Genomic DNA, 26,806 nt, shown 5'->3' with positions numbered 1-26,806 from the left:
CAATCTAGTATACTGTATTCGCTGCTCACGATGCGGTCTCCTCTACATTGGGGAGACCAAACGCAGATTGGGTGACCGCTTTGCGGAACACCTCCGTTCAGTCCGTAAGGGTGACCCCGAGCTTCCGGTCGCCTGTCATTTCAATTCACCGCTCCATTCCCACTCGGACCTCACCGTCCTTGGCCTCTTGTACTGTTCCACGGAAGCTCAACGTAAACTCGAGGAACAGCACCTCATCTTCCGATTAGGCACTCTGCAGCCTTCCGGTCTCAATATCGAGTTCAACAATTTCAGATCATAACCTCGGCCCCTATTTCATTTTTACTTATATTTTTCCACTCCTTTCCTCCCCCCCCCCCTTTCCTTTTGTTTCTCTCTCACACCTGGCAGCTATCTTTTGCCCTGCCAGTACACTTTACACCTAATCCCAGCATATTACCATCTCGTCTAGCTTCTAATCTCTTTTACTTCTTTTGGTTCTTTTATTCTTTTGTCCGATCGCAGCCCTGCCTTCGATCTAGTTCCTTTTCTCTCCAGTTTTGAAGAAGGGTCAAACCCGAAACGTCAACTCAAATTTCTCTCCACGGATGTTGCCTGACCTGCTGAGTTTTTCCAGCATTTTCTGTTGTTATGTTCTGATAATGGACCGCAATTTGTGTCCGAAGAATTCAGAAAGTTCTTAAAGAACAATGGGGTAAAGCACTACACGTCCGCCCCATACCATCCCGCCACCAATGGATTGGCTGAAAGGTTTGTCCAGACCTTTAAGAAGGCCATAAAGGCCATGGGTAATGAAGACATAAAACTTCAGCACAAGGTGGATAACTTCTTATTTGCATATAGGAATGCAACACATATGGTTACAAACCAAACTCCCGCCATGATGTTCTACAATAGAAACCTAAGATGCCGGCTGGATTTGGTCAAGCCCAACATCCGAAGGGACGTGGAGAACCGGCAGTTTCAGGGCATGAATGAAAGACCAACTAGGGCCTTCCAGATAGGCCAACCGGTTTTGGCCCGGGACTACCGTACCGAGAAATGGCAGCCTGGAACTATCTGCACACGACTAGGACCACTGATGTATACCGTGGACATCGGAGAAAGCATAATAAGGCGCCATGCTGACCAAATCATCAAGTCATCCGAAAAGGGACAACCTACACCACCACACTATACATCTAATGATGAAGTAGAGATACCCATATCTACCTCCGATCCGGTGATACTGGAACCCGATGAACCCGACACTGGCCTTCAAGCCGAATCAGCCTTGCCAGAAGAACCTACTACACCACCAGAAACTACTACACCCCCGAGGCGTTATCCGGACTGAGTCAGGAAGCCTCCTGAGAGACTAACTTATAATTAATTAATACAGCAATGTATATTATTTTGCATATAACATGTAATTAATAATTACTTAAAATATGATGTACTAGTTAGCTAGAAGGGGAGGAATTGTGGTGTATGTGCCTTTAAGAGCAATTGTGGTGTATGTGCCTTTAAGAGCCCCAGGTGTGCGTAATGCCGGTAATTGCCACTTGGGCTATATAAGCCTGTGTATTGTGTATATCCTTTAGAACCCCCCGCCCCCCCCAGACTTGCTTAGTAAATACCTATGAACCAACTCCTGTCTTCAGTGTCTTTATCTACACACGGACACTCCAGAACCGGCGGCTGATCAATGCATCAACTTTTAATTCTCTTCCGTGTTACCGCAGTAACACTATGTCGTGCACCATCTCCTGTGCGTTCCCGACTCCTGATGAGTTCGCTCGCCTGCTCGGCGAATTCCCCGACCTGACAAGACCCACGTTCTCCTCCACAACCACGAAACATGGTGTGGAACACCACATCACCACCAACGGCTCCCCGGTCTACGCGCGGGCCCGGCGCCTGGAACCTGGCAAGCTGGCGGTCACAAAGGCGGAGTTCGCAACCATGGAACGGTTAGGGATTATTCGCCGGTCAAATAGTCCCTGGTCTTCACCCCTCCATATCGTCCTGAAGCCTGGCGGCGGATGGCAGCCATGCAGCGACTATCGACGCCTAAACGACACCACCACTCCTGATCGGTACCCGATCCCCCACATTCAGGATTTCTCTGCCCATTTGGCAGGGAACATCGTGTTCTCAAAAGTCGACCTCGTCCGGGGCTACCACCAGGTCCCAGTTCATCCACAAGATGTCCAGAAGACTGCAGTCATCACCCCATTCGGCCTCTTCGAGTTTTTACAAATGCCGTTTGGGTTAAAGAACGCCGCCCAGGCTTTCCAACGCCTGATGGACTCCGTGCTGCGGGACCTCAAGTGCCTCTTTGTCTACCTAGACGATATTCTAATTGCCAGTCCTACTAAGGAAGAACATACCTGTCACCTATGCACCCTTTTTCGACGCCTCAGCCAACACGGCCTGATTATCAACCCGGCCAAGTGTCAGTTTGGCCTGCACTAAATTGACTTCCTGGGGCATCGCATCACCTCCGAGGGAGCGGTTCCTTTACCTTCGAAAGTAGAGGCGGTGACATCCTTTCCACGCCCGCAGAACGTAAAGGCCCTGCAGGAATTACTAGGCATGGTAAACTTTTACCACCGTTTCGTGCCTAAGGCGGCACTACTCATGCAGCCCCTGTACGAGGCCCTCAACTGCAAGACTGGCAAGAACCCGGTAGACTGGACGGATGACATGGCCCGAGCGTTCGCAGACACCAAAAGCACCTTAGCCAACGCGACTATGCTGGCGCACCCGCTGCCAGGAACCACCATCGCCCTCACAACCGACGCGTCGGACTACGCAGTCGGTGCCGTGCAACAGCAGTGGGTGAACGGGACGTGGCAGCCGTTGGCATTCTTCAGCCGTCAACTACGGCAGAATGAGAGAGCATACAGCACGTTCGACCGGGAGTTGCTCGCCCTTTTTCTGGCCATCCGCCATTTTCAGTTCCTACTGGACGGACGTCCTTTCACCGCCTTTGTGGACCATAAGCCGCTAACCTTTGCAATGGCCAAGACCGCCGAACCGTGGTCAGCCCGACAGCAGCATCAACTGACCTACATATCCGAATTCACCACGGATATACAGCACGTGGCCGGTAAGGACAACCTGGTGGCAGACTGCCTCTCCCGCACGATCGTCAATATGGTTCATTTGGGCATCGACTATGCCCTCATGGCAGCGGACCAAGCCTCAGACCCGGAAGTCCAAGCTTACAGAACGGCCATCACTGGCCTCCAGTTGACTGACGTCAAGTTCCATTTGGCAGGTACCACGCTGTTGTGTGACGTCTCCGTACAGGATCCTCGCCCTGTCGTGCCGGTCGTCTGGCGCTGCAAATGTTCAACGCCATACATGGGCTGTCACACCCAGGAATGAAGGCCTCTCAGAAACTGATGTCAGCGAAATTTGTATGGCATGGCATGCATAAAGATGTCCGCGACTGGGCCAACGCCTGCGTGGTCTGCCAAAAGGCCAAGGTACAGCGCCACATCAAAGCTCCCTTGGCCACCTTCACAGTTCCAGAGCGACATTTTGACCATGTCAATGTGGGCCTGGTAGGACCACTCCCACCCTCCCATGGTTTTTCTCACATTCTGACCATGGTTGACCGCACCACCAGATGGCCGGAGGCAGTCCCCCTGTCATCCACTACTTCGGCGGACGTGGCCAGGGTGTTCATTTCCTCTTGGATCGCCCGTTTCGGAGTGCCCGCAGATATTTTGTCAGACAGGGGACTGCAGTTTTCCTCTGAACTCTGGAATGCAGTGGCCCAAGGACTCGGTGTCAAATTGCACTGCACCACAGCCTACCGCCCACAGGCGAATGGCCTCTGCAAACGTTTCCACCGGTCAATGAAAGCCGCCCTGAGGGCCAGCTTCAAGGACGCTGGATGGGCAGACAAGCTACCGTGGGTCCTGTTGGGCCTTCGCACGGTCCCCAAAGAAGACCTTCACTCTTCATCAGTGGAGCTTGTGTATGGTCAGCCGCTGCGAGTCCCAGGGGACTTCCTACGAACATTGACGGAGCCATGGTCCGCGTCTGCCCAGCTTGCTAGTCACCAAGAAGTGGCCAGATGTTTTGCACCGGTGCCCACTTCGCACCACGGGCTGCAGAGGTCACACGTTCCCACGGAGCTTCACAAGGCTGAATACGTTTTTATTCACCATGACGCACATAGGGATCCGCTCAAGGCCCCATATACTGATCCCTTCCCCGTGTTGGAAGCGGGGGACAAAACCTTCACGGTAGATGTCGGTGGTAAACCAGACCACATTTCGGTCGACCGCTTAAAGCCAGCACATTTAGACCTCGACCGCCCCGTCGAGACAGCACAACCGCCGAGACGGGGTCGACCACCCACCGTCGTTACGGCAGACCAAGTGCGACCGCCCGCCAGACTGGCAGCTGACCGGCAGCCTCCGCCTCGAGCGTACAGAAGTCGTTCTGACAGGCTCGTCAGACCCCCTCACCGTTTGACTTTGTCCGTTAAAGCGAATTCGGGGGGGGCGCATGTGGCAGAACCACTGAATGACTCTGGCTAACTGTATATAATTCTCTTTAACAATGTTCTAACACCAGCCTAAACCTGTACCATTGTTAGGCATTACTGTGTTTTGTATATAGAGTTTGCATGTACGGGGCGTGGCCCTTTAAGAGCGCGGGAAAATGCGGGTAAATGCGATGACGTCACGTCGCAAACCACGGGGCTGCCCAGGCAGTCCTCGTGGCATCTCCGTTGAGTAAAGACCTGTTTAATTGTTCTCTTGCGTTGATCTCCGTTATTCGTAGGAATTCGTTAATTCCTGCAATGGGCCTCCAATTCTTCAGATCCCGTCTATCCCCTTTATTTTTATATAAGCTAAACTTATGATACCTCTCCTCATAGATGGGGCCAGGCTTCCCTCAATTTTAATTTCCTTAAAAACTTCTAAGAGCAATGGACTTAAAATCTCGAAAAATTCTTTATAAAATTCTGCACTTAGTCCATCGGACCCTGGGCTTTCCCCCCCCCCCCTTCATTCCACTTATTGCTACTTTTATTTCCGCTAATCCTACTTCTTTGTCACACATGCTTCTCTCATCCTCCTTTAAACCCTCTTCAATAAAAGCAGTAACCTTCTTCATCGCCAATTTGGAAATGTCTTCTTTTGTATATAACTCTTGATAAAAGCTGCTAGCCGCCTCTAAAATCTTCCCACTTTCATGAATGATCTTCTCCCCAACCTTCAACTCTTCAATTAACGATAATCTCTGTCGCAGCTTCTCTTGCTCTAGAAAATATCTAGTGCATCTTTCACCCTCCAATGCATCTCTAGCCTTTGAATGGAGAATGGCCCCCTTGCATTTTTCAGCTTGCAATAATTCCCACTCTTCCTTTAGCACCCGGAACTTAGTCTCAGCTCCCTTATCCCCTCCGTCAACTGCTTTACGGACATCCATAAACCTTTTGTTTATATTCTCTTCTCGATGCCGGTTAGCTACTGCCCTCTTTTTCCCATAACGTACCGAAAAAACTTTTACCTCATATTTGAAATTGTCCCACCAAACTCTTCTTTCTTTCAAGAAAAAAGGTTCCTTCCGAGCATTCTTTATTATATTTATAATCCCTTCTTTATAAGCAATTTCTTTCAGGTATTGATTGTTTAAAATCCACACCCCTGAACCAATCTTAACTCTGCTGTTCCTAATTCTAAGAACCAAAGCCGAGTGATCACTAAAAAATACTTTTTTATAATAAATCTCCATCACCTCCGAACTAAACCCTTCCCGCATTAACACAAAATCTATTCGGCTCTGTTTTAAAACATCACCCACCCAACCTGCTCTGGAGAACTCCCTTTTTATGGGGTTCTGGTCCCTCCATAAGTCTCTCAAATTTAGATTTGCCATCATTTTTACAATCATCCCTCTGGAGTTATCATCCTTAAAGGTCATCTGGGCTGAAATGTCCATCCGAGATAAAAATACATTAAAATCCCCCACTATACAAGGATTTTCCACCTCTGCCGCTTCAGTGAATAACCCCCGAAAAAACTCGCGATGCTTGCAATGGTCGTTCGGTGCATAGATATTAAAGAGATCGCAATTAAATCCCTCCATTTTTACCCTTAGCCGTAAAAATCTCCCCTCGGTGTCCTTTTCCACCAAGGCAACGTTCTCTTCTATGGACGGACTCACCAAAACAGCCACCCCTCTACGGTTATTGTTTGCACAACTTGCAAACACCTCTCCCTTCCAAACCTTCTGAAATCTTTCTAGAATATCCTCATCCCAAAAGGTTTCTTGCAGACACAAGTCCGAACCTTTAAAACCCTGCAACAACTGCTGCAATTTCTTCTCACCCCTCAGTCCGTTCACATTAATCGAGACCAATGTAATCATGGCTCCAAAGAAGGGAAGTATGCCTGATAATCTCCCCATCATTTAATCTCTGGCTCTTCCCTCCTCTCATGCTCTTTCTCAACTTCTCGGGCAGCTGTTGCTTTTTCCTGCAGCCTCTGGCTCTTTTTCCCCTCCTGTTTGACCCCACCCTGCTGTTTCAGCCTCCTCCTTGCATTAAGTTTGGGCCCAGGAGCTGCCCTTTTTCCCTCCTCCTGCCCCTCACTAACCTTTCCCTTTCCACATGATGCCACCCCACCCCCGACTTCCATGTCTCTGTCCCCCTCTAATTCCTCACACTCAAGCTCTTCTGCAACCCCCTGTGCCTGTTCCCCATCAGATAAATAATCCTGCTCCCCGTCAGATACTTCATCTCCCATAGAGAGTCTTCCTGCTATTGCAGTTTCTCCCACTGTGCCGCTCCCTTCGACCACATCTCCACCTCTGACCCTTGCACCCTGTTCCCTCGCTCCATGGGACAATGGCGCACCTAAATTGTTCCCTTCTGACGTCTCTATCTCGCCGATCCCATCCTGCTGTCCCTTTAAGGCTCCTGCCTCTTGCACCCTCTCCCCATCCTGCCCCCTCCCGCTCACCAAGATGTCCGACTCCCCGCCTCTCCCCGGAGCACCCACATCCACCACACACCCTGCTCCTGCCACCTCTCCCCCCGCAGACACCAGACTCCCCAGGGGGAGCCGAACCGCACTAAGGCTCGAGTCTGCACTTGACCCTCGCTGCCTGCTGCTGTCTTTGTTCCCCTCCACAGCACTCGGCGTGTTTTCCGCCATCGCCATCCTGTTCTCCGCTCCGCCATCCTCTGCCTCTTTCTGTGCTCCTTTCTCCTTCATTTTACCGGCTGTGTCCTCCGACGGCACCGCTCCTCCGGCCATTCCATTCTCATCTCCTGCTCCTTCTCCCATCTCCTCATCACTCATATCGCTCCCTTCTGCCACACACTCACAGCGGGTGGGGCCTTTGCGACACACCCCACAGCTCTCCGCCTTGCAGCTCCAAGCAATGTGTCCTGACTCACCGCAATTGTAACAATACAGTGTTAGATCCGTGTATCTTGATGTTGTGTGTCCTTCAATAACTAGACAAGAGACTGCAGGGAACAATCAACAGGTATTTACTGGATGAGGGTTACTCTAAAACTAAACGTACAGATCCCTACTCAGGGTTTATATACAGGTGTGGTCACTGCCGGTACTACAGTATACAGGAGCTGTAAAAAGTAGTTCTCCCCTTAAAGGTACATACACTGCAATTCCTCCCCTTTTAGATTAACAGTACCATAACATTCATTTAACAATTAACACTTTTAACATGCACATTAACTGAAAATAGTCCATTTATAAATTCAGTCTTTGGGGCGGCTTCCTGATCCTTTCTGGATAGCGCCTTTCCTGAGTGCCTTGCTCTTGGTGCAGAGGCCACCTGTCGTCAGTAGGTTCATCAGCTTCCGATGCTACTGTTTCTGGGGTAGATGCTACCTGTATGTCGGGTTCATCACCAGGTACGCGAGAAATGGGGTTGACTCGTTCCTGTGACTCGAGGATCTGGTCGACATGGCGTCACACAATGTTCTCCCCAACATCCACTGTGTACATTAGTGGCCCCTGCCGTGTGCATATCGTTCCTGGTTGCCATTTCTCTGTTCGGTAGTCGCCGGCCAAGACTGGTTGCCCTACATTGCAGCTCCTTGTCGGCTTCTCATTGATGTGCTGGAATTGCTTATTCTCAACATCCCTTCGTACATTTGGTCTGAGCAAATCCAGACGAGGTCTCAACCTTCGGTTAAAGAACATCATGGCCGGGGTCTGGTTGGTGACTGCATGTGTCGCATTTCTGTAGGCTAACAGGAAATTGTCCACCTTATGCTGCAGTGGAATGTCGTCATCGCACATGGCCCTTACTGCTTTTTTAAATGTTTGTACGAACCTCTCAGCCAATCCATTTGTGGCTGGATGATCCGGGGCGGATGTGGAATGCCTTACCCCATTCCTTTTCATGAATCTTCGAAACTCTTCGGACACAAACTGTGGTCCGTTATCAGAGCAAATCTGCTCTGGCAAGCCGTTCCTGGCAAATATGGTCCGTAGGACTGCAATAGTTTTCTCCGTGGTGGTGGACGATATTTTGATCACCTCAGGCCATTTCGAGTACGCATCCACGGCTATTAAAAACATTGAGTCCATGAATGGACCAGCAAAATCAATATGCACCCGTTGCCATGGAGATGAGGGCCACTCCCATGGGTGTAGAGGGGCATGTGGTGGTGCATTTTGGACCTTCTGGCATCCTGAGCAGCTCTTTGTCAGGTCTTCGATTTGCTGATCGATCCCCGGCCACCACACATAAGCCCTAGCAAGGCTTTTCATTTTCACCCCTCCCAGATGGCCTTCGTGAAGCTCATTTAGCACTCTCTCCCTTAACTTGGGTGGAATTACCACTCGGGATCCACACATCAAGGTCCCCTGGCATACTGACAGCTGTTCTCTTCTGGATGAGAATGCTGGCAACAGTGAGTCGCCATGTGCTGGCCGTCCCTTCATCGTCAAATCATATACCCGAGACAGTGTCGGGTCATTTCGGGTCTCCTTCTCTATATCAGCGTTAGTTACTGGCAAGCGTTCAATTATAGTCGAATAAAATATTTCGACAGGGTCCACTGCTGGTGCTTCCTCTGCAGTAGGCAGTGGCAGGTGTGATAGCCCATCAGCGTTTCCATGCTGTTTCGTGCCCTTATAATCGATTTCATACTGGTTTGCCCCCAGAAAAAGGGACCATCTTTGTAGCCATTGCGCAGTCATCACCGGAACGCCCTTCTTTGGATTAAAGATGGAGACAAGTGGTTGGTGGTCAGTCAGCAAGGTGAACTTCTGCCCATGCAGATAGTGGTTGGACTTTTTCACTCCCCACACTAGGCTGAGGGCCTCCCTGTCGATCTGGGCGTAGTTACGCTCGGCTGAGGTTAGTGACCGAGACGCAAAGGCTACCGGCCTCTCCGAGCCGTCCGGCAATTTGTGCGACAGCACCGCTCCAATGCCATAGGGTGATGCATCACACGCCAACCGAATTGGTAGTGCTGGGTTGAAATGAGCCAACACCTCTTTTGATGTGATCAATTCTTTGCACTTCTGGAAAGCTCATTTACATTTGTCATTCCACTTCCATGGTACCCCCATTTGCAGTAGGGTGTTCAGTGGGTGTAGTAATGTAGACAAATTCGGCAAGAACTTATGGTAGTAGTTCACCAGCCCGAGGAACGACCTCAGTTGTGACACATTTTCCGGTGCTGGAGCCTTGACTACTGCCTCAATCTTTTCAGGGGACTTATGTAACCCCTCTTCATCAATAACGTGGCCACAATGCGAGATGTGCTTCTGGAAAAACTTGCATTTGTGGCGATTTGCTCAGAGCCCATATTCCTTCAATCTCGTGAGCACCTGCTCCAGGTTGGCAAGGTGATCACTGTCATTTTCGCCCGTGACCAGGATGTCGTCCAAATAACACTGGGTCCCTGGAATCCCTTGCAGGACTTGATCCATTGCCCTTTGCCAAATAGCCGGAGCTGATGCTACCCCGAGCACCAGCTGGTTGTATTGGTAGAGACCTTTGAGTGTTGATCGTGAGTTACTGTTTCGAGGCTTCTTCTACCCCCATTTGCAGGTACGCCTGGGCCAGATCAATCTTAGTGAAGCGTTTCCCTCCAGATAGCGAGGCGAAAATATCTTCAATCCGCGGCAGCGGATATTGTACCGTGTGAAGGACTGGGTTCACTGTCACCTTAAAGTCCCCACAGATGCGAACCTTCTTTGGTTCCCCAGGCGTATTATTCAACGACCTCTTCATTACAGGAACGATGGGTGTAGCCCACTCGCTCCAGTCCACTTTGGACAGTACTCCTGAACGTTCCAAACCTTCCAGCTCTGCTTCGATGGCTGGGCGGATCGCATAAGGCGACCGGTCTGGCCTTAAAAAACTTTGGGCTTGCATTTTCCTCTATTTTGATCATCGCTGTTATGCCTTTTAGTGTTCCGAGTCCCTCCTGGAACACTTCTTGTGCGTCAGTTAGCATCTTTGACAGTTGTCCAGGTATGACGTCATCATCCTTTTTGGCATCTGCAGTCAGTGCTTGTATGGAATGCCAATCTAGCTGTATCTTCCAGATCCATTCACGTCCTAGTAGTGGTGGTCCTCCATCTGGCAATACATATAGGTCCATTTTTGGTGTTTCCTTGCCGTTATATATAACGTTCACCCTTATTTTTCCTTTGGGGTAGACTTTTTGCCCCGTGTACGTCTTCAAGACAATCTCTGTATCTCTCAAGGGTATATGTGAGAATAGCCGCTTGTAGTCCCTTTGGTTTATGACTGTTAGGGCTGATCCTGTGTCCAATTCCACTTTCACTTGGACTCCGGCTATCTTGAGCGTGACCCAGATAGTTTGGTGATCCTCCGTTTTGATCACCTTATGTAGTTTCAGACAACCCAGCTCCTTGCTTCCGGTGTCTGTATCACTTTTCTGTTCGTCTAAACTACTCTCCGTCACCTTATGTACCTTCTTGTACTTCTCCTGTGGAGATTTCTTGCTGCTGGTTTTCTTTCCCGACCTGCAGACTCTTGCTATGTGTCCTACTTTTCCACACTGTCTGCACACTTTGTCCTTGAACCAGCAATCATTATGGTTGTGTGTTGTTCTGCCGCAGCGATAGCACTTCACTGTTCCGTATGACATTTCATTTGTGCCATATTCTTGCGGTCTCCGTTTAATCTCTGCAGCGCCCCGTGCGGCTGCTTCGTGTGATACTGCCATGCTGAAAGCCCTGTTCAGCGTAAGATCCTTTTCTGATAGAAGCCGTTTCTGGGTTCCTTCACTTTGAAGCCCACACACAAACTTGTCCCTTAAAGTATCTGCTAGTCCCGTTCCAAATTGGCAGTGTTTCGATAGCTTGTGCAGTTCCATTAAATACTCAGCATTACTTTCATCTTTATGCTGGTTCCTTTTGTGAAACTTAAATCTTTCTGCTATCAGCAGCGGTGTGGGGTTTAAGTAGTCCTGTAGGATTGATACTATGTTTCCAAAATCCTTTTCCACTGGCTTCTCTGGGGTTACTAGGTTTCGCAGTAAGCCATACGTTTTTGCACCCATTGAATTCAACAATACCAGCGCTTTCCTCTCATCTGGCACTTCATTCGCCTTGCAGTACACTTCTATGCGTTCGACATATGTCGTCCAATCTTCGACTTCATTGTCGAACGCTGTGATACTGCCACTCTTCGGCATCCCTGGGTGTGGTTAGACTGGCTCAAAATGGCATTTTCCCGCGCTCTCCCTTCTTCTCTGCTGCGGCTCAAAATGGCATTTTCCCGTGCTCTCCCTTCTTCTCCGCTGCGGCTCAAAATGGCGTTTCCCGCGTTTTCCTTTCTTCCCTGCTGACGCTGCTCGGCCCTTGAATACCGGCTGCATTCTGCGAGTTTTCCTGCGCGCCTCTCTCTCTCGTTGGCGCTGCTCGGTCCTGAACACCGGCTGCGCCCTGTGCGCTCTACCCTCTCTCTTCTCCCGTCGACGCTGCTTGGCCTTTTTCTGTGCCGTCGGTCGGCTCTAGCCGCCGCAGTCCGGGAAGGGTCTGCGCCATACCTGTTGCCAGCCCGTTTCGCTGGACCACCGTGACTGGAGAACCAAGCCCAGCTCTCAACAGCCTCCCCTGCGATGCTCAAGTCTCTGCTGGATGGTCGATGCCCGTGCTTCTAGACTCGGCCTTCTTCTTTCACTTTCCTCCAGGAGCGAATCCCTGGGAGGTGATGCAGAGTTGCAGGTAGGTTTGAATCCTCTCGTCGCCAATGTTAGATCCGTGTATCTTGATGTTGTGTGTCCTTCAATAACTAGACAAGAGACTGCAGGGAACAATCAACAGGTGTTTACTGGATGAGGGTTATTCTAAAACTAAATATACAGATCCCTACTCAGGGTTTATAGACAGGTGTGGTCACTGCCGGTACTACAGTATACAGGAGCTGTAAAAAGTAGTTCTCCCCTTAAAGGTACATACACTACAGACAGTTTCTTACGAGATGGTCATGTCCAAGACAATAATAGCACACCTTTACTTGGTTATCATGCAGCACATGAAAGTACTGCACTCCTTCCAGTGTGTCGAACTTCATACTGTACGGCAATGACCTCACCCCCTCTGGGAACCGCACCTTTACATACTGGGTTCCGTCTGCTACCCGTGTTCCCGGATAGTACCTCCTTTTTATTGCAGAACAGATATTAATGTCCCACGACTCCAACTTCTTACTTAGCACTTCGTCCTCGATGTAAACTGGCAAGTTTAAAAATGAAACCACCACCTCCTCTGAATATAGCAGAGTCACCTCCAAGAATTTCTCACCAACTTTCAGAATGAGTAACAGTCTTTCCACCTCCTCACGACCACTGACCGTCACCTCGAATCCCACATTTGGCTTTGGTCAGCAAGCAAAGCAGCTTCCCTCGCCACAGTCCTCATGAACCACCTGGATAATATCCCAAGCTCGAATCTTCTTATCCTCACACTGCACCACCACCGTGTTTTCTTTACCAAACCTCCTGGTGTCCCGGCCCAAATCTTTGGGCCTTTTTTTTTCCTTTCCCACCACAGTTTCGTCCCTAATTAAATTCCTCTCGGGAACATTGTCCTCTGAGGCTGGCCCGGCACTCCGGACCCCTCAGCAGCCATCTGGCTGTTTTTGTGGGCCTAAAACCTGAAAACAAAACCCCAAAACCCACCACCAACTTTTTACAAAACTCCCTCCAACACCCAGCTGCAATTAGGCAACCAGTAACACCTGGCTCACTCCTAGCCCCTCCCACCTAGAGAGTGCTACCAACTGAGCCACAGGTGACATGTTACTTTAGATAAATGTAGCTACTTTTAAGTTGCCACAACACTCCTGAAACAAAAGAACCTTGAAATTACTGAATTAAACTGTTGGAGAATGTGAAACTGACAAGAAACTACTGAAACTGCACTAACCTGACAGCTGCGAGTCATTACTAATGATCCCTTTAAATAACGTTCCTGGAGCCGGCTTCCTGGTGCTTCACATCAGCTCTCCCTGTCAATGTTTACTCCAGGCACTAAGGTAGGTGGCGACAATCAATTTCGCAGATCAGGCGGTCAGTGTACACTCACTGACATCACGATCCACCTGGTGTTGATGCTCCCGGCAATAACTGTTACCAGTGGCGCTATGGGGACACGGGATTTGGAGTGCGGCGCTTGATTCGGCTCGCCCTGGCGCCAATGCACTTATGCCCCATTAGTGCTATCTGCTAGCACTAACGGGAGGGGCTAAGGGGACGTATTTTTCCCCTATTCTTATTTACTCTATCAAAGCACTTTATGGGGGCTAAGTTTGGTTGATTTGCACCTCATGTTAGCACCTGAGGGCGTTAATGGGGCGCAAATCAACTAGCTCCTGGGTGCAACACTGCTAACGCCGCCTGCGAATTTCATCGCCGTGCGCAGTGCCCCACTCGCACCCCGGCTGTAACATTGGGTGGCGCCCCCCGACCTATCGCCAGACGCTATGTCCGCCGGGGTCAGGGGGGCCCACCTATGGCCGGGGCAGCGCTAGTTAAAGGGGAGGTGGTGGGCAGCCATTTATGTTGCTGGCTGCCTGCCAGCACCTGCCCCCATTGCTGTCCCCGGCCCCCGTGAAGCCCTCCTGCATGGTGCAGCTTGCTTTCCATGAGCCCGGCACTCCTCTTGAGTGCCAGGTTCGTTTGCCGGCACTTCCGATCCCTGGGGGCTCAGCTGGGCGCCGGAACGTGCTGCACCAGGCCCCTCCCCTTTAATAAGGGGAGGAATGCCTGCAGTACCGCGGCATGTAGCGCCGCAATATTGCCTCGCCGCGCCCCAAGAGGGATGTGGGGCGCTTCCAGTAGCGCCCCACCTCCCTCTCTGGGCGCTACCTGGGGAAAATGGGCCACAGGGGCGCTAACTTTTTCGGGGCGTTACCCAATTTTTACCCCTATATCTTTTCTGTGCCTCATTTATGAAGAGAACCTGAAACTGGACATGAAAATAACTTTCTCTACTGATTGGACTCAAACAGGGTGCGGAGAGGGGCAAGTATCCAGTAGGTTTGATTCCTAAGAGAACATTTTATCCCCAAAAAACGGGTGGGTTCATGTCGGGTGGGATCTTAAGATATTAAAAATGTGAATTCCGACTCGTACCTGCCTCCAACTGGCAAATTCTGGGTTTAAGGGAGGCAGGACAGGGGGCAGGCAGCCAACCTGCTTTCAGGAGCCGGGTTGGCACGGGAAGCCTCTGATTTAACGTGCAGTGCAGGTTTAACTGTGGCCGGCCGAGGACCCCGGACCTCGGGATTCCCGGCAACTGCAGCAAGGTGAGGACAGCCTTGAGGAGCAATCCTTGTGGGCTGGGAGGAGAAGGAATGCTTCCCCCCCACCCCGGCCCTCCATGTTCCCCCACCATCAACCAACCGCCCCATACAAATCCACCCACACCCCCGCCCCCAGGATCGGAACCCCCCTTGGATCAGAACCCCTCCCCTAGGGTTGGGGATCGGACTCCCCAGGATCAGATCCCCCCCTCCCTTGGGGCCAGGGCTTGCACCTACCTGGGGTTGTGGCCTCCTGTCCACCATTCCCCACCCGACTGGAAGCCAGCCTGTCAATCCGGCTGACTTCTGGGCAGGGAACCTGTCTGTGATGTTACACGAGCACTGTAGAGTTAAAATGCCACAGCATGCGGGGGACACCCTGACTTCCGGGTTTCCCGCGATCTATTTTTAAAAATTAATTCATGGGATGTGGGCATCGCTGGCAAGGCCAACATTTATTGCCCATCCCTAAATGCCCTTGAGAAGGTGATTCTGAGCCACCTTCTTGAACCGCTGCAGTCGTGAGGTGCTGTTAGGGAATGAGTTCCAGGATTTTGACCCAAGCATCGGCGATATACTTCCAAGTCAGGATAGTGTGTGACTTGGACGGGAACATGCAGCTGGTGATGTTCCCATGCACCTGCTGCCCTTGTCCTTCTAGGTGGAAGAGGTCACAGTTTTGGGAGCTGCTGTCAGAGAAGTCTTGGCAAGTTGCAGCAGTGCATCTTGTAGATGGTACACACTGCAGCCACAGTACCCCGGTGGTGGAGGGAGTGAATGTTTAAGGTGGTGGATGGGGTGCCAATCAAGTGGGCTGCTTTGTCCTTGATGGTGTCGAGCTTCTTGAGCGTTGTTGGAGCTGCACTCATCCAGGCAAGTGGAGAGTATTCCATCACACTCCTGACTTGTGTCTTGTAGATGGTGGAAAGGATTTGGGGAGTCAGGAGGTGAGTCACTTGCCGCAGAATACCCAGCCGCTGACCTGCTCTTATAGCCACAGTATTTATGTGGCTGGTCCAGTTAAGTTTCTGGTTAATGGTGACCCCCAGGATGTTGATAGTGGGGGATTTGGCGATGGTAATGCCGTTAAATGTCAAGGGGAGGTGGTTAGACTCTCTTGTTGGAGATGGTCATTGCCTGGCACTTGTGTGGCACAAATTTTACTTGCCACTTATTTGCCCAAGCCTGAATCTCATCCAGGTCTTGCTGCATGCAGGCATGGACTGCTTCATTATCTGAGGAGTTGCGAGTGGAACTGAACACTCTGCAATCATCAGCAAACATCTCCACTTCTGACCTTATGATGGAGGGAAGGTCATTGATGAAGTAGCTAAAGATGGTTGGGCCTAGGACATTGCCCTGAGGAACTCCTGCAGTGATGTCCTGGGGTTGAGATGATTGACCTCCAACAACCACAACTATCTTCTTTTGTGCTAGGTATGACTCCAGCCAGTGGAGAGTTTCCCTTTGATTCCCATTGACTTCAATTTTACTAAAGCTTCTTGATGCCACACTCGGTCAAACGCTGCCTTGATGTCAAGGGCAGTCACTCTCACATCACCTCTAGAATTCAGAACTTTTGTCCATGTTTGGACCAAGGCTGTAATGAGGTCTGGAGCCGAGTGGCCCTGGCGGAACCCAAACTGTGCATTGGTGAGCAGGTTATTCGTGAGTAATTGCCACTTGATAGCACTGTTGGTGACACCTTCCATCACTTTGCTGATGATTGAGAGTAGGGTGATGGGGCAGAAATTGGCCAGATTGGATTTGTCCTATTTTTTGTGGACAGGACATACTCGGGCAGTTTTACACATAGTTGGGTAGATGCCAATGTTGTAGCTGTACTGGAAGAGCTTGGCTAGAGGTGCGGCTAGTTCTGGAGCACAAGTCTTCATCAGTACAGCCAGGATGCTGTTGGGGCCTGTTGTGTCCGTCAGTAATAAGACACATGACTGCAGGAGAATGGTACAACAGGTGTTTACTCAACGTGGCTCACTCTGGAACTGAACTGTACAGATTACTATTCAGTGCTATATACAGGTGTGGTCACTGCTGGTACTGCAGTATACATAAGCTGTAAAAAGTAGTTCCCCCTTAAAGGTATATACATTCTATATATACATTACAATTCCTCCCCTTTTAGATTAACAGTACCATAACACTCATTTAACAATTAAATATCAAACGAATTACAATTAACACTTTTAACATACAACGTTATCTGAAAATAGTCCATTTATATATTCAGTCTTTGGGGAGGCTTCCTGATCCTTTCTGGATAATGCCTTTCCCGAGTGTCTCGCTCTTGGTGCGGAGGCGATTCTGGCACGCTGTCGTCGGTTGGGTCATCAGCTTCCGATGCTACTGTTTCTGAGGTAGATGCGACCTGTACGTCGGTTTCCTCACCAGGTACGTATGGGCGAGACATGGGGTTGACTTGTTCCTGTGACTCTAGGATCTGGTCAGCATGGCGTCTCACGATGTTCCCCCCAACCTCCACTGTGTACATTAGTGGGCCCTGCCGTGTGCATATCGTTCCTGGCTGCCATTTTTCTGTTTGGTAGTCGCGGGCCAAGACTGGTTGCCCTACATTGAAGCTCCTTGTTGGCTTCTCATGGATGTGCTGGAATTGGTTACTCTCAACATCTCTTCGTACGTTTGGTCTGAGCAAATCCAGGCGAGATCTTAACCTTCGGTTAAAGAACATCATGGCCGGGGCCTGGTTGGTGACTGCATGTGTCTCATTCCGGTAGGCGAACAGGAAATTGTCCACCTTATGCTGCAGTGGAATGTTGTCATTGTACATAGCCTTTATTGCCTTCTTAAAGGTTTGTACGAGCCTCTCAGCCAATCCATTTGTGGCTGGATGATACGGGGCGGATGTGTAATGCCTTACCCCATTCTTCTTCATAAACCTCTGGAACTCTTCGGACACAAACTGTGGTCCGTTATCGGAGCAAATCTGTTCTGGCAAGCCGTTCCTGGCAAAAATGGTCCGTAGGACTGCAATAGTTTTCTCCGTGGTGGTGGAGGACATTTTGATGACCTCAGGCCATTTCGAGTGCGCATCCACGGCAATTAAAAACATTGAGTCCATGAATGGACCAGCAAAATCAATATGCACCTGTTGCCATGGAGATGAGGGCCACTCCCATGGGTGTAGAGGGGCATGTGGTGGTGCATTTTGGACTTTCTGGCATCCTGAGCAGCTCTTGGTCAGGTCCTTGATTTGTTTATCGATTCCCGGCCACCACACATAAGCCCTGGCAAGGCTTTTCATTTTTACCCCTCCCAGATGACCCTCATGAAGCTCATTGAGCACTCTATCCCTTAACTTGGGTGGAATTACCACTCGGGATCCACACATCAAGGCCCCCCGGCACACTGACAGCTGTTCTCTTCTTGACGAGAATGCTGGCAACAGTGAGTCGCCATGTACTGGCCATCCCTTCACCGTCAAATCATATACCCGAGACAGTATCGGGTCATTTCGGGTCTCATTTTCTATACGAGCGTTAGTTACCGGTAGGTATTCAACGATAGTCGAATGAAGTATTTCGACAGGATCCACTGCTGGTGCTTCCTCCGCAGTAGGCAGTGGCAGGCATGATAGCCCATCAGCATTTCCATGCTGTTTCGTGCCCTTATATTCAATCTCATAGCGGTGCGCCCCTAGAAAGAGTGACCATCTTTGTAGTCGTTGCGCAGTCATCACCAGAACGCCCTTCTTCGGATTAAAAATGGAGACAAGGGGCTGGTGGTCAGTCAGCAAGGTGAACTTCTGCCCGTGCAGATAGTGATTGAACTTTTTCACTCCCCACACTAGGCTGAGGGCCTCCCTGTCAATCTGGGCGTAGTTACGCTCGGCTGAGGTTAGTGATCGTGACGCAAAGGCTGTTGGCCTCTCTGAGCCGTACGAGAATTTGTGCGACAGAACCGCTCCAATGCCGTAGGGTGACGCATCACACGCCAACCGAATTGGTAATGCTGGGTTGAAATGGGCCAATACCTCTTTCGATGTGATTAGTGTTTTGCTCTTCTGGAAAGCTCATTTACATTCGTCACTCCATTTCCATAGCACCCCAGTTTGCAGTAGGGTGTTCAGTGGGTGTAGTATTGTAGACAAATTTGGCAAGAACTTATGGTAGTAGTTTACCAGCCCGAGGAACGACCTCAGTTGTGACACGTTTTCCGGTGCTGGAGCCTTGACTACTGCCTCAATCTTTTCTGGGGACTTATGTAACCCCTCTTTATCGATAACGTGGCCACAATACGAGATCTGTTTTTTAAAAAACTCGCATTTGTGGCGGTTAGCTCGGAGCCCATATTCCTTCAATCTAGTGAGTACCTGCTCCAGGTTGGCGAGGTGATCACTGTCATTTTCGCCCGTGACCAGGATGTCGTTCAAATAACACTGGGTCCCTGGGATCCCTTGCAGGACTTGTTACATTGCCCTTTGCCAAATAGCCGGAGCTGATGCTACCCCGAATACCAGCCGGTTGTATTGATAGAGACCTTTATGGGTGTTGACTGAGAGGTATTTTTTTGATGCTTCTTCTACCTCCATTTGCAGATACGCCTGGGCCAGATCAATCTTAGTGATGTGTTTCCCTCCAGATAGCGAGGCGAAAATATCTTCAATCCGCAGAAGTGGATATTGTACGGTGTGAAGGACTGGGTTCACTGTTACCTTAAAGTCCCCACAGATGCGAACTTTCCTTGGTTCCCCAGGTGTGCTGCTCAACGACTTTTTTATCACAGGGATGATGGGCGTAACCCACTCGCTCCAGTCTACCTTGGACAGTACTCCTGAATGTTCCAAACTCTCCAGCTCTGCTTCGACGGCTGGGCGGATCGCATAAGGTATCGGTGTGGCCTTAAAAAAATTTTGGGCTTGCGTTTTCTTTGATTTTAATTGTTGCTGTCATGCCTTTTAGTGTTCCAAGTCCTTGCTGGAACACTTCTTGCGCGTCGGTTAGGATCTTTGACAGTCGCCCAGGTGTGACGTTGTCATCCTTTTTGGCAGCCACATTCAGTGCTTGTATGGAATGCCAATCTAGCTGTATTTTCCGGATCCATTCACGTCCCAGTAATGGTGGTCCTCCATCTTGCAATACATACAGGTCTAGTTTTGGTGTTTCCTTACCGTTATATATAACGGTCACCCTTATTTTTCCTTTGGGGTAGACTTTTTGCCCCGTGTACGTCTTCAGAATAATTTTTGTGTCTCTCAAGGGTATGTGTGAGAATAGCCATTCGTAGTCCCGTCGGTTTATGACTGTTAGGGCTGATCCTGTGTCCAATTCCATTTTTACCTGGACTCCTGCTACCTTGAGAGTGACCCAAATGGTTCGGTGATCCTCCGTTTTGATCACATTATGTAGTTTCAGACAACTCAGCTCCCTGCTTTCGGAGTCGGTATCACTCTTTTGTTCGTCTGAGCTATTCTCCATCACCTTATGTACCTTCTTGTACTTTTCTTTTGGAGATTTCTTATTGCTGGTTTTCTTTCCCGACCTGCAGACTCGTGCTATGTGTCCTACTTTTCCACACTGTCTGCACACTTTGTCTTTGAACCAGCAATCATTGTGGTCTTGTGTTGTTCTGCCGCAGCGATAGCACTTCTCTGTTCTGTATGACATTTTGTTTGTGCCATATTCTTGCGGTCTCTGTTGTATCTCTGCAGCACCCCGTGCTGCTGCTTCATATGATACCGCAATGCTGAAAGCCTTGTCCAGCGTAAGGTCGTTTTCGGATAAAAGCCGTTTCTGGGTTCCTTCACTTTGAAGCTGATGGGCCTTCAATAACCACAAACTCGAAGTTATAGACTTAAACAAGTTGGCTTTTAATCACTAAGATCAGAGCTAACATCTCAACACGCCGACTGGTTCACAGGAATGAGTCATACAGATCCTGGGATCTTTATGTAAGAGAAGTCAGGGGCGGAGCCAAGAGCCAAGACCTGGAACCTCCCAGGTTAGTCGGGAAAGAGGAAGTGAAACTATACACAGTGGGGGAAGGTAATATACATGAGTGCAAAACGAATACAGGATCAAGACAAACAGATTTCATTACATTCACCCCTTCTATAGATTTAGTCCATCGGGGTGATGTTTCTTAAAAGTTGGTATAAGTGAGTCTGTCAGGAGGTTTTGCAGTTCTCAGTGATCGGCGCAAAGCCGGTTGGGGTGCCTCTAGGTTAGTGGATTCTGGTTCCTCCGCTGTCCGGGCCTCCGCAGTGTCTTCCAGGTTATCTGCAGTGTCCTCCAGGTTAAAGTTGGGTATTGATACCTCTGGGCGTCCTGTCTCTTTGTAGTGTAGGTCTTCATCGGGTAGTCTCCCATCATTCTCTCCGCTCCCCGAGGGAGCGAGGTCTTTTATGGAAACAGTGTCCTCTCGAACGTCAGAGTATTCTATATAGGCATACTGAGGGTTTGCATGGAGGAGCTGTACCTTTTCCACAAGGGGGTCCGTTTTATGGCCTCTCACATGCTTCCGCAATAGTACTGTCCCCGGAGACGTCAGCCACGCGGGTAGAGATATGCCCGAGGTGGATTTCCGTGGGAAAACGAACATCTTTTCGTGAGAGGTAGCGTTAGTGGCAGTACATAACAGAGACCTTATGGAGTGGAGGACGTCTGGGAGGACTTCCTGCCAGCGGGAGGTCGGAAGGCCTTTTGACTTTAAGGCTAACGTGACAGCCTTCCAAACAGTAGCATTCTCCCTTTCCACTGGCCCATTACCCCGGGGGTTGTAGCTAGTGGTTCTGCTAGTGGCTATCCCCTTCGAGAGCAAGAACTGGTGCAGCTCGTCACTCATGAATGACGTCCCCCTATCGCTGTGTATGTAGTTCGACATGCCAAACATGCAGAATAGATTACAGAGACACTTGATGACCGTGGCACTGGTCATGTCTGGGCAGGGAATGGCGAAGGGGAAGCGGGAATGTTCATCAATGATATTGAGGAAGTATACGTTACGGTCGGCAGAGGGGAGGGGTCCCTTGAAGTCCAGACTTAGGCGCTCGAATGGCCGTGTGGCTTTGATAAGGTGTGCACGGTCAGGCCTGTAGAAATGAGGTTTGCATTCCGCACAGATGCGGCAGGCTCTGGTCATTGCCCTGACCTCCTCGATGGAGTGGGGCAGATTGTGGGACTTTATAAAATGGTATAGTCGGGTGACCCCTGGGTGACAGAGGTCGTTGTGGAGACCCTGTAATTTGTCCGTATGAATGCTGGCACACATTCCCCGCGAAAGGGCATCTGGGGGTTCATTAAGGGCTCCCGGCCTGTACATAATATCATAGTCGAACGTGGATAGTTCGATCCTCCACCTGAGTATTTTGTCATTCTTGATTTTCCCCCTTTGTTTGTTATTAAACATGAAAGCCACCGACCGCTGGTCGGTGAGCAGGGTGAAACGTTTGCCGGCTAGGTAGTGTCTCCAGTGCCGCACTGCCTCCACTATAGCCTGTGCCTCCTTCTCGACAGAAGAGTGCCTGATTTCAGGTCCCTGAAGGGTTCGGGAGACGAAGGCCACAGGTCTCCCAGCCTGATTGAGGGTCGCAGCTAAGGCAAAGTCTGACGCATCGCTTTCGACTTGAAAGGGAATGCATTCGTCCACTGCACACACTGCAGCCCTTTCAATGTCCTGTTTAATACTGGTGAAAGCCTCCCGAGCTTCAGCTGATAGTGGGAAGGACGTCGATTTAATGAGGGGTCGGGCCTTATCAGAATAATTGGGCACCCATTGGGCATAATACGAAAAAAATCCCAGGCACCTTTTTAAAGCTTTGGGATTGTGTGGCAGGGGCAGTTCCTTTAGGGGGCGTAATCGGTCAGGGTCCGGTCCAATTACCCCATCTTCCACCACACAGCCGATGATACAGAGACGGGTTGTGTTGAAGACACATTTGTCTTTGTTGTAGGTTAGATTCAGCTTTAGGGCAGTTTTTAAAAATCTCGCAAGATTTAGATCGTGGTCTTGCTGGTTGTGCCCGCAGATAGTGACATTGTCGAGATAGGGGTAGGTAGCTTGTAGTTTATTCTCGTCAACCATGCGGTCCATCTCATGTTGGAAGACCGAGACCCTATTTGTTACCCCGAAGGGCACTCTGAGAAAATGGTAGAGGCGCCCGTTCGCCTCGAAGGCGGTGTATAGGCGGTCCTCCGTTCTAATGGGGAGCTGGTGATACGCGGATTTGAGGTCGATAGTCGAGAAGACTCGGTATTGCGCAATCTGGTTGACCATTTCTGATATGCGGGGTAAAGGGTAGGCGTCCCGCTGGGTATAAATATTAACAGTCTGGCTGTAGTCAATTACCATCCGTTTCTTTTCGCTATTTTTAACTATGACTATTTGGGCACGCCACAGGCTGGTACTGCATTCAATAATGCCTTCCCGCAGGAGTCTGTCCACTTCTGCCTTGATAAAGTGTCTGTCTTCCAGACTGTACCGTCTACTTTTGGTCGCTATGGGCCTACAGTTCGGAGCGAGATTAGCGAATAAAGAGGGCGGGCTGATTTTTAAGGTTGATAGGCCACAGAGTGTGAGTGGCGGCTGGGACCCGCCATATGCTAGCGTGACACTTTCGTGGTGGCACTGGAAGTCCAGGCCCAAGATTACATTAACACAGAGTTCTGGCATCACGAGGAGTTTAAAATCCTTGTAGTCCGTGCCTTTTACAGTCAGTGTTACCACACAGTTGTCCGAAGTGTGGGGCTTAGCAGCCATAGCAATTCTGCTCCGTGTAGGGGTTACCGTTAATGAGTGCCGCTGTACCAGGATAGGGTGGATAAAACTCTCGGTACTCCCACAGTCAATTAAACATTTCGTTAAATTCCCGTTTACCTGTATGTCCATCATGGATTTTGTCAACGGGTGTGGCCTGGATTGATCCACCGTGATCGAAGGCACTGTTGGGCCCTGGGCAGCCGTTGAGTTGGGAAAAGATGGCGGATCCCAAGATGGCAGCCCGCACAGCACGCACGAGGCGGTGACGGAGTTGGAAATCGGATTCCCCCTGCAGACTTTCCTAAAATGCCCCTTTTTCTTACATTTGACGCATGTAGCGTCCTTCGCTGGGCATCGTTGTCTGGGGTGCTTGGCCTGGCCGCAGAAGTAGCATTTCGGGCCTCGAGACATTGCTGCTGTAGTAGGACTCCTGGGTGAACTTCTGTGTGGGGACTCCGGCGGCATAGAGCTGGTCTGAAACCTGGATGGGGAAGATGGCTGATTCCAAGATGGCGGCCCCCTCAGCGCGCACAAGGCGGTGAGGGCCGCATGGCCGGAAGAATAAGAGTCAGAGTTTTTCTGGGCCACGTCCAGCGATCGCGCAGTGGCCACTGCCTTTTTTTAAGTCCAGGACCTCCTTCTCCAGCAGTCTCTGCCGGATATAATTCGATTTGAGGCCCGTGATGAAGGAATCGCGGACCAATTCGTCAGAATACGCATTGGCCGTTACGGCCTTGCAGTTACAGTCCCGGACCAGGTCCTTTAGGCCCTGTAAGAAATCGTCCATTGATTCCTCTGGTCGCTGCCTGCGTGTAGCCAGCAGATGTCTGGCGTACACTTCATTTACCGGCCTCTGGTATTGGGCCTTCAGGATAGTGATGGCCTCCGTGTAAGAGGTGGCGTCTCGGATGAACGAATAAATCCGATGACTTACGCGAGTAGTCAGTAGACTCAGTTTATCTACCTCGCTAGCGGATGAGGCCCCCGTGAAGAGTTCGAAGCATTTGAGCCAGTGTCCAAATTGATTTGATGCTTCAGCAGAATGTGGATCCAAGTCCAGACGCTCTGGTTTTAGGAGTCGATCCATCCTAGTATTCTTTAGTGATTAAAATTGATGGACCTTCAATAACCACAAACTAGAAGTTATAGGCTTAAACAAGTTGGCTTTTAATCACTAAGATCAGAGCTAACATCTCAACACGCCGACTGGTTCACAGGAATGAGTCATACAGATCCTGGGATCTTTATGTAAGAGAAGTCAGGGGCGGAGCCAAGTGCCAAGACCTGGAACCTCCCAGGTTAGTCGGGAAAGAGGAAGTGAAACTATACACAGTGGGGGAGGGTAATATACATGAGTGAAAACGAATACAGGACCAAGACAAACAGATTTCATTACAGAAGCCCACACACAAACTTGTCCCTTAAGGTATCTGCCAGTCCCGTTCCAAACTGGCAGTGTTTCGATAGTTTGCGCAGTTCTGTTAAATATTCAGCATTGCTTTCATCCTTATGCTGGTTCCATTTATGAAACTTGAATCTTTCTGCTATCAGCAGCGGTGTGGGGTGTGGTGTATGTAACCTGTTCCACCTTAAGAGAACTTAAGCCTGTTCCACCTTAAGAGATGTACTACTTTCTCTGGCTGCTGTATACGTAATACCGGTGGTGACCACCGGTATATAAGCACTGTGTAGTAAGATGTATTTCAGATAGTCCTGACCTCCAACCAGTAAAGACCTGTTGAACTTAATCTTGTAGCCTGTGTGTTATTAATTACAACTAGAACACACAGACTTTACATGGGGTTTAAATGTTCCTGTAGTATCGTCACTATGTCTCCAAAACTCTCTTCCACTGGCTTCGCTGGGGTTACTAGATTTCGTAATAAACCATACGTCTTTGCACCCATTAAGTTTAACAATACCAGCGCTTTCTTGTCATCTGGCACCTCATTTGCCTTGCAGTATACCTCTATTCGTTCGACATATGTAGTCCAATCTTCGACTTCATTGTCAAGTGCGGTGATACTGCCACTCTTCGGCATTTTGGGTGTGGTTTAAAATGGCTTAAAATGGCGTCTCCTGCGCTTTCCTTCCTCCCCCGCTGCTGCCAACGAGTTTTCCGCGGGCCTTCCTACGCTGCTGCCAATGCCGCTCTTGGCGGTCCTCGTGGCAATGGCGGTGCCTCGCGGGTTTCTGCGCGTCTCTCTCTCCTCGACGCTGCTCGGCCCCTGAACACCGGCTGCGCCCTGTGTGCTCTGCCCTCTCTCTCTCTTCCCCGTTGACGCTGCTCGGCCCTTTGCTGTGCCGCTCGGTCGGGCGCTAGCCCGCCGCTGCCCGGGAAGTGTCTGCGCACTGCCTGTTGCCAGCCCGTTTCGCTGGACCACCACGACTGGAAAGCCAAGCCTGGCTCTCTACAGCCTCCCCCGCAATTCTCGAGTCTCTGCTGCTCTGATGGATGACTGGGTGGTTGCCCGTGTCTCTGGCCTTGACCTCCAATCTTCTGGTCTCCAGGAACGAATCCCTGGGAGGTGATGCAGAGTTGCAGGTAGGATCGAATTTTTCTCTTAGCCAATGTTGTGTCCGTCAGTAATAAGACACAAGACTGCAGGAGAACGGTACAACAGGTGTTTACTCAACGTGGCTCACTCTGGAACTGAACTGTACAGATTACTACTCAGTGCTATATACAGGTGTGGTCACTGCCGGTACTGCAGTATACATGAGCAGTAAAAAGTAGTTCCCCCCCCCTTACAGGGCCCATGGCCTTTTCTGTATCCAGTGCGCTCAGCAGTTTTTTGGTGTCACGTGGAGTGAATCGAATTGGCTGAAGACTGGCTTCTGTAATGATGGTGACCTCGGGAGTAGGCTGATATGGATCATCCACTCGGCACTTCTGTCTGAAGATGCTCCAAACGCTTCAGCCTTGCCTTTTGTACTTGTGCAGGTCTCCGCCATCACAGTTAGTTGTTTAATTGTCCACCACCATTCACAAATGGATGACGCAGGGCTGCAGAGCTTTGATCTGATCCATTGTTTGTGTGATCGCTTACCTCTGTCTATAGCATGCTGCCTCCATTGTTTAATATGCATGTAGTCCTGTGTTGCAGCTTCCCCACTTCATTTTTAGGTATGCCTAGTGCTGCTCCTGGCATGCTCTTCTGCACTCCTCATTGAACCAGGGCTGGTTCCCTGGCTTGGTGGTACTGGTAGAGTAAGGGATATGCTGGGCTATGAGGTTACAGATTGTGGTGGAATATAATTCTGCTGCTGCTGATGGCCCACAGGGCCT

Source organism: Somniosus microcephalus, chromosome 2 (genome assembly GCF_052327205.1).
Source record: "Somniosus microcephalus isolate GS21.2 chromosome 2, FLI_Smic_1.0, whole genome shotgun sequence".
NCBI lineage: Eukaryota > Metazoa > Chordata > Chondrichthyes > Squaliformes > Somniosidae > Somniosus > Somniosus microcephalus.
This window is presented reverse-complemented; position numbering follows the sequence as displayed.